The sequence below is a fragment of the Bubalus kerabau genome, chromosome 19, assembly GCF_029407905.1.
Source record: "Bubalus kerabau isolate K-KA32 ecotype Philippines breed swamp buffalo chromosome 19, PCC_UOA_SB_1v2, whole genome shotgun sequence".
Classification (NCBI taxonomy): domain Eukaryota; kingdom Metazoa; phylum Chordata; class Mammalia; order Artiodactyla; family Bovidae; genus Bubalus; species Bubalus kerabau.
Window position 1 is genome coordinate 13,103,917 of NC_073642.1, and position 14,296 is coordinate 13,118,212.

At 42.9% G+C, this 14,296-nt stretch overlaps 1 long non-coding RNA gene across 1 annotated transcript in view; it reads right to left on the minus strand.

The window, feature by feature from the left end:
- Nucleotides 1–2,172: 2,172 nt before the first annotated feature.
- Nucleotides 2,173–14,296, minus strand: part of LOC129634303 (uncharacterized) — a 35,505-nt gene continuing 23,381 nt past the window's right edge. The window contains exons 3-4 of the long non-coding RNA XR_008705547.1: nt 4,081–4,122; nt 2,173–2,528 (exon numbers count right to left, since the gene is read on the minus strand). This is a non-coding gene — a long non-coding RNA (uncharacterized LOC129634303). The remainder of the gene's footprint in view (nt 2,529–4,080; nt 4,123–14,296) is intronic.

Consider the following 14,296-nt stretch of genomic DNA (forward strand, 5'->3'; position numbering starts at 1 on the left):
AAGATCTGCTAGTTTAACAGTCCTAGGCTTTATTTATACCATCAACTTCCTGTGGCAATAAAACTTACAGAAAGATCCTTTCTCTGCTGCATTCATGACATCTCTTGGATTCTACCTGAAATAAGCTGTCTCTGAAGCATGAGCAGTCTTTTTCATGTTACACATACACACACACACATACACAGCCACCCTTGGGCACACACACACACATACACAGTCCATATTCCTAATGAGATCTCTGTGGTCATCTTATTCTCAGGGGCCATTGCTAAGCCCATGCTCTGAAGGCAGCTTAGTCGCACTGGACTCTTTAATTGGCTGGCATTTGAGAAGTTGAAAGGGTTAATGCTTATAAGAGAGAAAGAGAAAATACTCTACCGCGCGTGCGTTTTGATCTGAGGTTCAAAACATACATGGAGATGAAAATGCCAGCCTCATCGCAACACGCAGTCCCTTTCTCTGCCTCCCGGTCCTTCTCTTCCTGCCTCTTCACAGTCTTACAGATCTGGTGCGATGAGAGTGGCCGATAAGTGAATGGCCAGTGGTATTCTATGGTTTCAATGTAGCCTGAAGATTAAATCCCTATGAAAATAATATATCTCTTCTCCTCTCCCCTACCCCTGGCCCATTAGAAGCAGCCGCTTTTCACATTTAAATGTAGCAGGGGTAACAAGAGCCTCTTTTATCAGCTACTCCTATTCATAACGCATTAAAATACATGCCTTCTTAATCCCTAGCACAGCTCTAACTGGGCTTTAGCTTTGTACTGAAATAGTACGTATCTTTTTAAAGTGGCTGATGGAAATCATCTTCTAAACCAAATCAGTCTCTTAAAAGCAGCTCTCCCCAAGGTTTACACAAAACACAAATGGAGTCCCGGACACAGTGTGTGTCTGACCAGAAAGGGTTTGAGAAACAAAGCCAAAGTTTGTTTATAAGTAGCCCGAGCGACTTGGCAAGCCGCTTCCTCCTTTCTCCCCTCCTTCCCACCCCATTCCATACCCATCTTTGCAGCAGCAAAACTTGGCATGGTACAGCACCTCTTCTGGGAAAGGCCTTTCTGCATGAGCCAATCAGCATGCTCCATGCAAGGTCACTTTCAGAGGCAGCTCTTTTTGAAGGCAGAATCTCCAGGAATGGAGGCAGAGGGAGTGGGGGCATGGATCAGGTAGAAAATCACCTGGATTCCCAGTTAATCCTCAAGCCTCAGAGGAGCGTGTGCAGGACTGGTGAATTTCACAGCCACTGAGAAAGCTCCCTTATAGGCAGGTGGCCGATAGAAACTAACACAACACCATGCTGTATGTATAACATATACACACCTACATAGCTGTATCAGTGGCGCAGCTGATAAAAAATCCACCTGCAATTCAGGAGACACAAGAGGCTCGGGTTCGATCTCTAAGTAGGGAAGATCCCCTGGAGGAGGAAATGGCATCCCACTCCAGTAATTTTGCCTGGAAAATTCCATGAACAGAGGAACCTGGTGGGCTACAGTCCATGGAGTTGCGAAGAGTCAGACACAACTGAGAGCACGCACACACACACCCTTACAGATTCACACACAAGCGAACACTTTCTGCATCAGAAAATAGCATTGGTTTCATGCACAATCATCTAAAAATAGCATTAGAAGCACCATTAGTACAGAGGGAACATTTAAAACATAGACAAAAACAAATACTCAAAATTACAGTTAATTATTGCAGCTATATTTCTTTGACATTAGTTCCCTAAAACCAACTCTTTCTTACATTTTAATTAAGACTGCCCTTTAAAATGAATTCATGCTGGGAAAGATTGAAGGCAAAAGAAGAGGGTGGCAGAGGATGAGATGGTTAGATAACAACACCAATTCAATGGACATGAATTTGAGCAAACTCAGGGAGACAGTGAGTGAAGGACAGGGAAGCCCGGTGTGCTGCAGTCCAAGGGGTTGCCAAGAGTCAGCAGAGACTTAGCAGTTGAATAACAAACGACATATATATGCTTTTATGTACATAAATTTTAAGGATTTATTTTAAATGAATATATTTTATATATTTATAACTAAATTATTTCATATCAATTTTATTTTAAATAAATGTATTACATAGATACTTAAATATTCACACTTTCTTCACAAATATATCTTATCTTTGGTAAAATTAATGGCTTCTTAGGCTTTGGCATTATTGTTAATGAAGAAGACAAAAAGGTGGCAGAAATATTTGTGATATTTTGTCTTCAGCTCTAGCTTACTTCCACTTAGAAGCTTATAGAAGATATTTCTATAAAAAGTATAGAGGGGAAAAAGTGTTACATTCTTCTAACATTGTTTAACGCAAAGCTCCAGTAAAAGTGTAATTATCTCTTTCTTCAAAGCAAGTAAATGCTGCTAGAAATGTTTTGGATTCGAACTTCCTGGGCAGATACCTGTTTTTTCAATGGCTGCGAATCTTCTATTTTCTAATTCTCTCTCTTTTCTTGAATTACAGCCAAAGTGCTGATGAGGGCTCTTTTCCTTGTGCAATGTGTTTCTTTTTTACCTATAAAACGTCACAAAGTTATAAAGTAGAAAAACCGTCTACAGTGTAAGATTCGCCCCCTCCCCCAGTCGAACACTGAAGATGGCCGATAGGAACAGAAAAAAAGAGAAAGAAATGCACGCAGCAGCAGAACGTACACATAAATATGTACCAGCATTTCACCCCTTTTGTGAAAGTATCCATCTCACAAAGGTGGTAAGGTTTTTAATAAAAAGCGGAACATCTTCGGATAATTCTAAATACCCTTTAAAAGCATTAAAGGAAAACTTAATTCAGATCACTGAAATTTATTGAAAAAAATCTCTTTCTGGGGTAATGGTGATTACTTCTCAATCGTGTAACCTGACTGCCCTCTTCTGGATATAAAGAGAAATAGTAACACCCTGAAAGTATGTGGAGACCTATACGTTGACTATTCTTTCACTGATTATTCCTTTACTGCTAGAGAATCTGTAATAAAGAAATTTCTACTTGCCTATTAAAATTTGAGCAGGACTGTAATTACAGACTAAATAATCTGACTTCCCCATCACTCTGAGTGAGATGATCCCTAATTTTTTGGACAGCATTTCTGACTTGTGTCCTATTTTATGTTTGAGACCCTCTAGCCAGACTCGTGTTCAAAAAAGGCTAAATTGAAGAACAAGCGATTCCTCTGATATTTCCACAACTCTCTGAAAAACCAATATTGAAGTAAGCCAAGCTCTCTTAAACCTTGCATTCACTTTATAGGAGGGACTTAATATTTCTGGAAACTTCTCCAAGTAGCTTGTCAATAACTAACTAGACCACATTTTAGAAATTTTAAAAAGTGAAATAAAACTTTTCACAAATAAAATAAAAACTTGAGAAAATAACTTATGCTGTACCATAATTAGGTAAGACTTCACTTGGTATTTGGTAGAAGAATTATCAAGTGAATAATCCTAGATCCACTTGTTTTTTCCTCTGTTAGGTGATACAATCTTACATACCACTATCACAATTAAAGAGCTTTATGTTTCTCTCTTTTTTGCATTTTACATCTGAAAAATGGTATAACAAATTCAAGTGGATTGATAATTCTGGATGGAAAGTCATTAAATGCCAACAGGAAAAAAAAAATTACCCTCAATTATAATTGTGATACTATGTCAAACAGAGAGAAGAAATTCTAATTTTGAGCTCTATTAAAATGCACTTATTTCAATTTCCAGTTGCTATGTATGTCCTGTTAGCAGCCTGACATTTTGAGTAGTACACTAATTCATATGAATTGGGTTTTAAATGAAAGCTTTCAAGTCAACCTTTATGGAACACTGAATATGCGATAAGCCCAGAATTAGCCCGAGAATGAGGTGATACTTTTTCACCAAGCAAGCTTCTTGAGAAGGCGCAAAACTCGAACACTCTGAATTATAAAATGCTTTCATTTCAAGCGCCTCACTCCTAAGTAAAGTGCAAGCTGATTTCATCATATTTTTCTCTGGAGACCTCTGAAGTAGTTAGGAGTGGATATAACTGTGGCCTGCAGCTAGAAAATTAAAGGTCAGAGGTTAAGTGCATGTCTTACCAGGTAGGTTGCAGCCAGATCGTCACCTGTCAGGCATCGGAGCTGGGAACAAATTCCAAAACATCAGGCAAAGTGGGCTAAGAACACACAACTGGGCAATGCTTATATAGGTCAAGCAGGAGTCGAGCAAGAGGGACCCCCTGATTGTTAATTATCCTCTAGAAAGGCTGTTGAACTTCCAGTGGGGTTCTGCATTTGCCTGGAGAGACCTTTCCTTTCTGCGGGACTCTTCTGATAGAAGGCTGGTTTGGAGAGGCGCAAGTGGACTGCTCATCCTCAGGCCATCTGGCTCTAAGGTGCTCATCCTCAGGCCGTCTGGCTCTAAGGTGCCCACACTTGGCAGTTTTCAGGGAAGTCTGACTGTGCACACACGGAGAACTTGGTCTCCAAGCTCTGGCAAAGATCCCGCTCTGGCTAGGAAAATGTGAGCTGCCCTCTTCAGCCTGCTTGTGGTCAGGGGACCCAGAATGGATGGCAAAGATCACTTTTAGCCAACTTCGCTCCAGCACCTCACTGAAGAGCATGGACACCAGGAGTCAACATCATCCAAACTCTGACATCTACTGATCACCATTTCCATCGCAGGACCATTTTTTCTCTCTACCTCAGTTTGCTCAGTGGCTCAGGAGTGTCTGACTCTTTGTGACCTCATGGACTGTTGCTCACCAGGCTCCTGTCCACGGAATTCTCCAGGCAAGAATACTGGAGTGGGTTGCCATTTCCTCCTCCAGGGGATCTTCCTGACGCAGAGATTGAACCCTCCTCTCTTGCTGCTTCTGCGCTGGCAGGCCGACTCTTTACTACTCGGCCACCTGGGCTCAATTTAGCCATGTATAAAATAAGGGGCCTGGATCTGGCGCTTCCTAAGACACCTTCTGGTTCCCAATCCATATATTCTTAGGAGGTCACTTTTTTGCATTAAACTACATCACTATTTGGGTACTCAGTTACCTCCATGAGCAAAGGATACCACTTAATCAGAGGAAAAAAAAATCTAAAGTTTTATAAAAAATGTTATGTCAATTTTTCTCCTTTGATACTCAGTAAGTCAGAAAGTGTAAGTCACTCAGTCGTGCCTGACTCTTTGCAACCCTATGGGCTGCAGCCCTCCAGGCTCCTGTGTCCATGAGATTTTCCAGGCAAGGATACCGGAGTGGGTTGCCATTTCCTTCTCCAGGGGATCTTCCCGACCCAGGGATCAAACCCAGGTCTCCTGCATTGCAGGCAGATTCTTTACCAACTGAGCTACAAGGGAAGCCTTTGATACTAGATGAAACAAAATAAGTATGAGACATCTGACTTTTTATCGCTTGCTCACTTATGTGATAAATCTGCCCTTACCTGAGACTCTCTTTTTTCAAGTAAATAAGGTCACTGATTTCTCTTCTCACAGAAATCCTCCTCTGAGAGAGAAAAGTCATTGTGGTCCAGGGTCTCGGGGGAGAAGCGGAGAGGCCTGACAGCAGCTTTAGGTAGAACATTTGTGGGGCAGCAGGAATATTTGGTCCTCTTTTCTGGGGAGGATGCTAGGGTGGAATTGATGCTGAATCCTTTGGAAGGAGTCCTTTCAGGTGTAGCTTCCTCCTGCTCTGCTGGGCGAAGATTTGTGACAACAAAGGCGGCCGACTCAGCTGTTAGATGTCTTGTGCCAATGAAAACCCCCCAAGCAATGACAGATGTGGGGAAACGGGGCCAGAGATACGGAAGCAGAGAAAGGGAGAAATAAATACAGATAAAGGATAATGTAAACCAAATAGTCAAGGCTTGACTCCCAAAGAACACACCCATCACCACTTAAAATACTTGACTTCATCCACTTGAATCCATGTGACTTCCTTGATGGAATTACAAGAACATGGACTACGCTTCCTTACTGGGTAAGTTCTGTGTGGGCAGATATTTTTATCTCCTTTGTTCTTTGCTAGACCTACATCATCTTGAGCAGTGCTTGGCATCTAGTTGGAATGCATTACAGATATGGGAAAGAGGTGGAGATGTGGAGGTGAAGGGGAAGTTGGTAATGGAGGTTTGGATGGTGGCAGAGGGAGAGTTGATGAAGGTGAAGGTCATGGCAATGAAAGTGATAGTGGTGGAGGTGGTGATGATGATAGAGGTGGAGATGGAGGAAGCCATGGAGGGGAAGTCGTGGTAGGTGCTGCTGGAAGATGATGGAAGTGGTCCTGGAGGTGATGAAGGTGGTTCTGAAGGTGGGGAGGTTGGAGGTGCAGTGGTGGCCATCATGGACCGTGAAAACTTTCTGAGATGGATATTACGGACTCAGATGCAAAGGGGTCAAAAGAAATGCAGAAATTCAGACAGAGTGACAGAACACCTCCTAGGAGGCAGCTTGTGTCCCTGCTTTCAGCTGAGTCTATTGACGGAGGACTTCTTCAGGTTTGAATGACAAGGGTCAACAAATGCTCTTGGCTTTCTTACACAAGTCTGAATTCCTGAGAGTGCATCCTGTGGGATCTGAAACTTCAGGCCTCAGCCTCCCAAAGCCTGTCAAGCCAGCTCTGGTCCTTACTGAATTCAATCACCACCATGGATTGTCACTACCTGAACAGGCTCACTGCAAGCTTCAGACCCTCCAGAGCTCTGTTGGAGAAGTCCAGCAAATGTTGGATGCATCCTGGACCTTCCCCTTGGCTTCCTGAATATTAAAGGCTAAACTCCTGCCTTGTGTCGTAGCCACTGTCCTCTCCTCCCTTCACCTGGTCTAAACCCCCTTCAGAGCCTTATCTACCCACCCTGTCCGCTTATGTGCACCTCAATATGTCTATCAACCCATCCCACATTCTCACCTATCCTTTTTTGTATCCTTCACTCTGTGCTTTTCCTGAAAAATCTTTGTACCTTCTTTGCCATCCCTTCAAGGCCCCTTCAAATGCATTCCTGAAATTCCATCCTTCAAACCCAAGTTTTCCTCTCATTACCTGAAATGAAGGGAACTTATGAGAAAAACAAGTATTGATAGACCAAAGGGGACTCTGATCACAGAATACAGCTGTGTCCCCTGGAAGGAAATATAAACCGACTTCATACTTAAGAGTGAAGAGAAACTAATAGAGACTTCAGAATCTAAACACAGAGTGGAGTAGGACAGTTAGGTCCTGCAGTTTATTGGCTGGGTGTGCAGGTGGGTTGGGAGCTGTTAGGAGACTTGTTCAGAGGTTTATTTCCTCTACAAGGATACTCTTGTTGTTTAGAAGGCATTTTATTTGTGTGTTTGTGGGGAGTGGAGACTGGAGGGTTCTAATGTACCCTCTAAAGCTACTCTCTGCAGTGCTACCTATAGAGAGACAATAGGAATGAGTTAGGATGTAGGTGTTTACCACAGAAGCATCCCAGGTGGCGCTAGTGGTAAAGAACCCACCTGCCAATACAGGAGAAACGAGACGGGTTTGATTCCTGGATCGGGAAGATCCTCCGGAGAAGAAAAGGGCAACCCACTCCAATATTCTTGCCTGGAAAATTCCATGGACAGAGGAATCTTGTTGGCTACAGTCCATGAGTCAAAAAGACCCCGCGCGCATGCACACACTCACACACACTCATTGTGGTTTAATATTTTCTATATACACGGCTCTGCAGGTATATTTGGAAAGAAAGGGACACCGGGAACATGGGAGAGATTCTTTGGTTACCTGAGTTCCCAAAGCACTGACCAATGAGGGTTCTGACCTCAAAAGTCATAGAGAAATGGTACTCGGAGAGGCAAGAACTACCACAAAGTCATTCAAGGGCATCCAAGAAGCCCTCTACCATCTGTGTCAATAGACACAATGATAGAACGCCACGTTTTTTAAAACAGAGAGAAAAACAGTAGATTTAGATGTCTATAAGGGACCAGATAATAAGGGGCAGGAAATAAGAGTGCCGTGTCCAATTATACCACACAGCAGGGACAGAAGCCCTTTTCAAGATGACAAGCCACTTTTCATTTCCCTGAAGCCTTGAGATCAACAAGGTGGTGGGGGCTGAGGGAGAGAGGGAAGGATCTGAGATAGCAGAGTCCTTGGTCAAGGCCGCTGGGGATGGAGTTTGAGGTGGAGAGGGGGAAAGAAGACAGCGGCGCTGAGAATCAAGTCTTCAGGCAAGTGGGTGTGGGGTGGGGTGGGGTTTCGCTGCTGTTCTTTTTTGATTCCCTCTCTATTTTCTTCGTGGAGATTCTTGGCTCGCATCAGGCATGAAGCAACCAATCCATAAATGTTAGTTCTTGTTATTGTTATTATTAAAAATATTGTTACCATTATTGAGCAATTTATTGATTAAAGAAGCATTAATATATCTTTTGAAAATTTATTTTTAATTGGAGGATAATTGCTTTGCAATGTTGTATTGGTTTCTGCTGTACAACAACATGAATCAGCCATAAATATACATATATCTCCTCCCCCTTGAACCTCCCTCCCACCTCTCCCCCTACCATCCTACTCCTCTGGGTCATCAAAGAGCACCGGGCTGAGCTCCCTGGCTTATCCAGCAACTTCTCACTAGCTATCTGTTTTACACATGGTAATGTATATGTTTCAACGCTACTCTCCCAATTCATTGTCCCACCCTCGCCTTCCCCTGCCATGTCTACAAGTCCATTCTCTGCATCTGCGTCTCTATTCCTGCCTTGTAAACAGGTTCATCAGTACCATTTTTCTAGATTCCATATATATGTATTAATATATATTCGTTTTTCTCTTTCTGATTTACCTCACTCTATACTTCTTTTATTACCTGAACATTATTGACCGAAAATGTTTCAATATTCACTGACATAACAAATTGCCGGCCACAGGCCTTAATTTCTGCAAAAATTTCCTGGTCGGTAATGTGTTAATAAAAAGTTTCAAACATGTAGAAAAATATCAAATCAGTGTGTTATATAACTGGAACTCACAGAGTGCTCTAGATCAATTATACTTCAAACAAACTCACAGAAAAGAAGATCAGATTTGTGATTATCGGGGGGAGGGGGGGTGCAAGTGGAGATGTTGGGAATTAGATGAAGGTACCAACTTATAGTTATAAGATAAATAAGTACTAGGAATATAATGTAAAACATGATAATATAATGAACATTGCTGTATGTTATAGATGAAAGTTAAGAGTAAATCTTGAGTTATCACAATTAAAAAATTTTACAATTTCTTTAATTTTGCATTTAAAAAATAGAGGCACATGGAACTTGTAGTAAAGTTTACAAAGTAAAATGACTGAAGAAGTGAAGCCAAAATATCAACTCTAGATACATGTGTAGTGATGGAACAAGATAGATAAATAATGAGAACCTACTCAGTGTTCTGTGGTGACCTAAATAGAAAGAAAATCCAAGGAAGAGGGGACATGTGTATATGTGTAATTGATTCATTTCACTGTACCATAGAAACACAACACTGAAAAGCAAGTAGACTTCAATAACGATTAATTTTTTAAAAAAGAACAAGAAGGACCCAGCAATACCAAAGACCAAGGGCTAATATATCAGGCAAGATGTGTAAAGCCAGCGAAGTTGTTACACATGGTCAAAGCATTGGGAATACATTCATCTTCCTCTCGTGCTACAGCAATTTGGAAAAATGAGCTCTGACAATGAGCTGTCATAAAAATCACATACAAAATCTTCGCTATTGGAGATTATAGTCATCAAGGGCTTGTGGGATTAACAAAGAGGGGAGCCAGAGAAACTTCAGTAAGAAGAAAAATTATGCTTACTTACATTATTCCTTTATAGCATTGTTTGAACATTTTTAATTTAATGTGAATTTCAGAAGAATGGTTTGGCTGCTTGAATAAGAATGGAGTGTATGTAAAATTCTGAGTTTTGCACTAACCCAGAACATTTTTCTAGGCAAAAACCCGAGGAACCACATGTGGAAAAAACTTCATTAAAAAGTCTTATGAGAGCGTCCCAGGTGGCTCAGGAATGCAGGAAACAGAGGAGACTCAGGTTCAATCCATGGGTCAGGAAGATCCCCTGGAGAAGGAAATGGCAACTCACCCCAGGATTTTTGCCTAGAGAATCCCATGGACAGAGGAGCCTAGCAGGCTACAGTCCATGGGGTCACAAAGAGTCAGACACGACTCGGCAAGCACTCACATGAGAGCAGTAATGCATGAATACGTGTGTGCTGGCTACTGTTCCTTCGTCTGTCATCACAGAGCCACGCAAGCCCTGCTCTGTGCCAGGGCACATAACCAGTGCTAAGGAAAGGACGTTAGCCAGACATAATCCCCGACATCCTAGAAACTCCTGAAAGAAGTGTGTTTATTCCTAAGGGAGAGTTCTTATTGTTTGAAAATGATCATGATTTGTTAGTCCAAGTAGAACTTTCTGCTTATGTTTCCCCAACCGTCCATGAAAGGTCAGCTGAGCTAACCTGTCCTTCAGAGCTCATCTCATGGAGGCAGGGTCTAGACCCTGCCACATGCCATCGCCGGGTCTCCAGGAAGAAAGCCTAGTACGGACGCCGCCAGCTACTTTCTCTTTGTTTCCATATGTTTTCCTAGGGGCTCCCTCATCACAACATGTTACACAACCCATATCAACATCACGTCCCATTTGGTCACAAGGCATTTCCAATCCAGTGCTTCCTAACCCCTTTCAGGGGAAGTATTACATGCAAGTTAACATTACCATGCTCTGACAGATCAAATGAGAAGATCCAGCCAGAAAGCACTGAAAGTTCATGACAAACCAGGTCACTTTCTATTATATTTACATTTTAGTAATAGGGTCCTTTAAGGACTCCTCTTAAAGATGGGTTGCAATATCCCATGTCAGCTTTTTTCTTGAATTCCACTCTGCTCATATCAGGATTATTCTGTGCATGGCTGAGTGGACCTTGCTCAGTTATATACAGCAGGATGGCAGGTAATTGTGGGTGAGTGTGGGGAAGATCAAGACATAGAACCAGACCCAACCAGAGGACAGGACAGGAGCTGAGGGGTGCAGAAATGTGATGGAGGCCAATACAGCCATGGGAGGAAACAGTGAAGATTAGACAAGGAGGCTGACCATCCTCCCCCTCAACCAGTAAGCCTGAGTAAGGCAGGTGGGTTCTAGAATTTGAGAGGAATCCGGGAAGAACCATAGCGAGTCACAGAATTTTGAAGAGGAATACTGAAAAGTAGGTAGGCCTCTGCGAGTGGTAAAGAACATACCTGTCAATGCAGGGGATTCAAGAAATGGGGGTTTCACCCCTGAGCTGGGAAGATCCCCTGGTGGGGGACATGGCAACCCACTTCAGTGTTCTTGCCTGGAGCATCCCATGGACACAGGAGCCTGGCAGGCTACAGTCCATGGGGTCCCGAATGTTCAGTTGTGGGGGCACAAATGAAGTGACTTAGCACACACACACACACATTGAGAAGTAGGTATATCAGTGTGTTTTGCCTTAGAAAGCAGCTTCCCAGGTGGCTCAGTAGTCAAGAATCTGCCTGCCATTGCAGGAGACTCGGGTTCAATCCCTGGATCAGGAAATGGCAACTCCCTGCAGTATTCTCACCCAAAAATCACACAGAGAGAGGAGCCTGGTAGGCTACAATCCATGGGGTCACAAAGTCAGACACGACTGACTGAGTGTGCACACACACAAACACACACACACACAGCTTCAGGATAAATATTTTGTCCATCATAGGAAATAGGGCTAACAATAAAGAAGAGTGAGGGACGGCCACATGGGTCTAGCCACCGGGAAAGAAATGTTCATTGTCCAGACTGGCCGTCAGAGACCTCGGAGAGAGAAGCTGAGTCTTGGGGATGAACAAGAAAGCCAGTGGTCAGCGCAGGGCTTTGTGAGGGAAGCCTTGTGTGACAGATCAGGAAGTGAGGTTCACCCATGAAGACATGTTACTGTGTGTCTACATGTGTATGGGGCATGTGATAGTGATGGTGAGGAAATGACAGTGAAATCACTTAGATACCCCTTGCTGTGGGCGAGGATTCATCTGGAGCTGGGATGAGGCTGAGCTTGGAGGTGGCAATTTCATTGTCAAGGTGATCCTGGGGACAGAGTTGAAGGAATTTGACAGACTTAACTCTTCTTGGGTTCTTTTCTTGAAGAGTCAGACCTTACAAAGCATCACTACGAACAAAGCTAGTGGAGGTGATGGAATTCCAGTTGAGCTATTTCAAATCCTGAAAAATGATGCTGTGAAAGTGTTGCACTCAATATGCCAGCAAATTTGGAAAATTCAGCAGTGGCCACAGGACTGGAAAAAGTCAGTTTTCATTTCAATCCCAAAGAAAGGCAATGCTAAAGAATGTTCAAACTACCACACAATTGCACTCATCTCACACGCTAGTAAAATAATGCTCAAAATTCTCCAAGCCAGGCTTCAACAGTATGTGAACCTTGAACTTCCAGCTGTTCAAGGTGAATTTAGAAAAGGCAGAGGAACCAGAAATCAAATTGCCAACATCTGTTGGATCATCAGAAAAAGCAAGAGAGTTCCAGGAAAACATCTACTTCTGTCTTATTGACTATGCTAAGGCCTTTGACTGTGTGGATCACAACAAACTAGAAAATTCTTAAAGAGATGGGAATATCAGACCACCTGACCTGCCTCCTAAAAAATCTGTATGCAGGTCAAGAAGCAACAGTTAGAATTGTATATGGAACAACAGATTGGTTCCAAATCAGGAAAGGAGTACGTCAAGGCTGTTTATTGTCACCCTACTTATTTAACTTATATGCAGAATACATCATGAGAAATGCTGGGCTGGATGAAGCACAAGCTGGAATCAAGATTGCCAGGAGAAATATCAATAACCTCAGATATTCAGATGACACCACCCTTATGGCATAAAGCGAAGAGAAACTTAAGAGCCTCTTGATGAAAGTGAAAGAGGAGAGTGAAAACTTTGGCTTAAAGCTCAACATTCAGAAAACAAAGATCATGGCATCTCGTCCCATCACTTTATGGCAAATAGATGGCGAAACAGCAGAAACAGTGACAGACTTTATTTTGGGAGGTTCCAAAATCACTGAAGATGGTAACTGAAGCCATGAAATTGAAAGACACTTGCTCCTTGGAAGAAAAGCTATGACCAACCTAGACAGCATATTAAAAAGCACAGACATTACTTTGCCAACAAAGGTCTATCCTAGTCAAAGCTATGGTTTTTTTGGACCATGGATGTGAGAGTTGGGCCATAAAGAAAGCGGAGTGTTGAAGAATTGATGCTTTTGAACTGTGGTGTTGAAGAAGACTCTTGAGAGTCTGTTGGACTGCAAGGTGATCCAACCAGCGCATCCTAAAGGAAATCAGTCCTAAATATTCATTGGAAGAACTGATGCTGAAGCTGAAATTCCAATACTTCAGCAACCTGATGTGAAGAACTGACTCATTGAAAAAGACCCTGATGCTGGGAAAGATTGAAAGCAGGAGGAGAAGGGGACCACAGAGGATGAGATGGTTGGATGACATCACCAACTTAACGGACATGAGTTTGAGCAAGCTCCAGGAATTGGTGATGGACAGGGAAGCCTGGTGTGCTGCAGTCCATGGGGTCGCAAAGAGTCAGACACAACTGAGTGACTGAACTGGACTGAACTGAAGGAGTCAGAATCCTCTTTAGCCCCTGGCTCCTTCTTGAGTAACCCTGCAAGCAAACATCTTCCACTGTTCCAGGTTCAAAACAATCTCTACTCAGTCCGCCTGTCACTTTCCCACAGCAAATGATTGCCTTACAGGTTATTTTCACTTCACTTTGGTCAAGCTCAGTTCTTTCATGCATGAAGTGTTGACTGAATTGTATTCTGTGCCCTACACGGTCCTAAATGCCTCATGTCCTCTGCCCTTATGCAGTTTCCAGGTTAGCTGTTGCTGTGCATTGCTCAGTGTGCCGATTCTTTGTGACCCCCTGGACTGCAGAGTCAAGGGTGACTTGACATTTTCACAGTGTCAAGGTCTTTTCCAATGAGTCAGCTCTTCACATCAGGTAGCCAAAGTGCTGGAGCTATAGCTTCAGCATCAGTCCTTCCAGTGAATATTCACGGTTGATTTCCAGGTTAGAGGAAGAGGCAAAAAATAATAACAAATCAGTTCAGTCACTCAGCCATGTCCAACTCTTTGTGACCCCATGGACTGCAATACACAAGGCTTCTCTGTCCATCACCAACTCCCAGAGCTTGCTCAAACTCATGTCCATGGAGTCAGTGACGCCATCCAACCATCTCATCCTCTGTAATAACAAATGGGTGGTCTCAATTTA